At 48.9% G+C, this 2,744-nt stretch overlaps 1 protein-coding gene across 2 annotated transcripts in view; it reads left to right on the top strand.

The window, feature by feature from the left end:
* Positions 1-1,782: 1,782 nt before the first annotated feature.
* Positions 1,783-2,744, top strand: part of GCNT1 (glucosaminyl (N-acetyl) transferase 1, core 2) — a 24,379-nt gene continuing 23,417 nt past the window's right edge. For both annotated transcript variants that reach the window (XR_001145121.1, XM_012721137.1), the window contains exon 1: positions 1,783-1,852. The gene's annotated coding sequence lies outside the window, so the exon portion shown is untranslated. The remainder of the gene's footprint in view (positions 1,853-2,744) is intronic.

The following is a 2,744-nucleotide window of genomic DNA, read 5'->3' as shown; positions in this document are numbered from 1 at the left end:
GGGGGGGGGGGGAACTACACCTTTCATGGCCATCTCTAAACTTTACATGATACTGCTATCATAAAAATAATATAAAAAAACTGAAATGAGCGGCAACCAAGTGTTTATTTGATTATGGAATTGCAGTGTGGGGTATACAGTTTCAAGCAGTAAACTAAAATGTGCCTCAGAGAGTTAAAAGGTGGACTTTTATGGGAAAATGAAAAGAAGAAGATGTGGCAAGTAGAGAAAAGGGTTAATTAATGTTGACAGGCTTTGTTGTCTGTAATTGGTTACTACAGCAAAAGTCTAGCATCTCATCATCAGTTTTGGGGATCAGGAGACCAGGTCTCCTACAGGGTTCTCAAATCATGGTCCAGAAACACCTGCACTCCTGCCCATTCCAAAAGTTGTTTTGGAAGCATAAGCAGAAAAGAAGCAATTTTTCCACCAGGACAACAACTCCTGTATTTTAAAATTACTCTACTTACCCTGTTTTTTCATAATATAAAGAAACTTGGCACTAAATTCTTTCTTCTTGTTATAAAACATATTTTCATTTTAAAAATCAAAATAAACAGCGCTTCTCCCATTTCCTGCCTCCCAGGAAATAGTCAAAATAGTCAAAAATTCCTAGAGATGAAGTACATAGATGCCGGCTCTCTGAGCCCCAGACCAAGGTAGGACCCAGAGGGCGCCCCGACCTCACCAATGGCCACGTGCGGCAAGCCCCAAGCCCAAGCTGTGGGGTGAGACCGCAATGCTGGGCGGGGACCTAGAGGGGTGGGCCCAGGGGCGTGGCAGGCCGGGTGCAGAGTGGGCGGGACACCCCTCAATGCCCAGGCTGCCGCTCTGCGCGCCAAGCCTTTCGCCTCCCTCCGGCTGAACGCTCTGCCTGCGAGGAGCACCGCAGCCAGCGTAAGTCACCTCCTGAGCGCCGTCAGAAGCGTCGCTCCAGGTGGCCAATTTTCTCTGGCTCTCTAGCCTGGCCGCCCCCGATGGGGAAGGGGGAAAGGAGGGTGAGGAGGTAGGAGTCGGCTGTCAGCCGGGTCCTTTTGCCCAGGACGAGGTGGGCTCTGATGGGGAGCGTGGCACGGAGCTGGGGCTGAAGGGTGCAGCCGCGCCCTGGGAGGGCTCCTCGAGTGCCCAGGAGGGGGCACTGTGAAGGGCTGGAGGGCTCGGGGACCTCTCCCTCGACCCTCCTGTTGGGTCCCATCAGTGGAACCCGAGCCCTGACTCCTTGGTGATACTTTCAGGTTTCTTTCTCCCTGCTCCGCGCAGTGAGTAGGAGCTTAGAAATCCGAGGAGTTGGCTGAGGGCGTGGACAGATTGCGAGCGAACAGCTAGTTTCTATGGACTCCTGGGTTCCCGCGGCTTAATTTTTTTTACATCCTCACTATTGCCTTGCGAAGAGGCTTTATTATCGCAGCCTAACTGATAAAGAAGCAGAGCTGGGTAATAAATGACTTGGGCTTCGCCTTGGGGCCGACCCTTGGCTAGGCTGGGGGCTCCGGAGCCCTCAAGCTTCTCCCTCTCTTCTTCCTGCTTCTTCTAGATCCGTCACCCGCGAGTTTAGGAAACTCGCGCAGATGGATTTATCCTGAGAATTGGTGATTATTTTAAAAGGCTTGCTGTTCTCCAGTTGGGTTTTTTGGGGGGTTGTTTTTGTTAGCACCAGTTTCTGACTCAGTTTCCGCCTGTTAGCCTTTTGAAGTAGGAGAAACGCTCACACCATTTTTTCTCTCTTTACAGCGCTTTCTCTCCATGCAGAGCAAAACGCAGGCCCCCTTGCCTGCCACACTCTTATCATCTCTCACTGTGGAGGTGGTCGCCTGTCGATCCAGGCAGGGCCTTATGGGCTGCCCTGGCAGAGGTAAGAGTAGTCACCTGATATCCTGGGTGAGGACCCTTTGCTTTGTTGTGGAGGGAACAGTTTGCATTTTACAAATAAATTAAGTGGTGAGCTGGGAAGTGTACAGATAGTTGAAAGCAATGGTGCCTTGAGATGAGAGAATTCAGGTGGTGTCTTTTGAGGGCTGACTTTGGTGAGTGATCCTTGAGGGACCTGGTCAGACAGTTGTTCCCTTCTCTGGACCTTCAGCTGCCCTTTCAGAGCTGCTCTGAAAGGCGGGTTTGTTTAGAGGGGTGGAGGAATGGTGAATGGTTTTCAAAGATCAGTGTGTACCTGCTAGGAGCTTGGCAGTTTCAGAAAACCCCCACTTCCCCATCAAGAATGAAAACTTAGATTCTGTGGATAACTGCTGTTGCTTGATGTTTTTTGTTTCTGCAGATTTACAAGAAGCTAGTTTGGGGAAATTTTGAGTTCCTAGAAAAGGCTAATAACTCTTCTGTTTTTAAAAATCAGTATAACTGATTATGACTTTATGCTTTAGAAAATTTTCTTGGTAGAGGATAGAAGTTCAGGTGAGGATTTGAAGGGTGCCTCTTCTGCCCTTCCTTACCTGTCCCCCATAGACCATCTTTAGTTCTGCCCCAAATAATGTACTGTATTCCATCCTTCATTGTGATTTGTCCTTGATTAGTTATGACTGCTTCATTTTAAAACTTGCTTTTCTGTTTGTCATTTTGTTACTGAAGACTGAGTGAGAAAAATATTTTCCCTTAGAGCTCTCAGCTAACTACAGGAACTGAACTGATGTACTTAAAAGTTAGGTCTCGGGCCCTCCCTGGTGGCGCAGCAGGTTAAAGCAGTGCACTGAGAAGCTAAAGCCACTTCCGCATGAGTTCGATTCCCGCCTGCCCCG

This window comes from Condylura cristata, unplaced genomic scaffold (genome assembly GCF_000260355.1).
Source record: "Condylura cristata isolate star-nosed mole 26May11 unplaced genomic scaffold, ConCri1.0 scaffold00006, whole genome shotgun sequence".
In the NCBI taxonomy this organism is placed as follows: Eukaryota; Metazoa; Chordata; class Mammalia; order Eulipotyphla; family Talpidae; genus Condylura; species Condylura cristata.
This window is presented reverse-complemented; position numbering and strand designations above follow the sequence as displayed.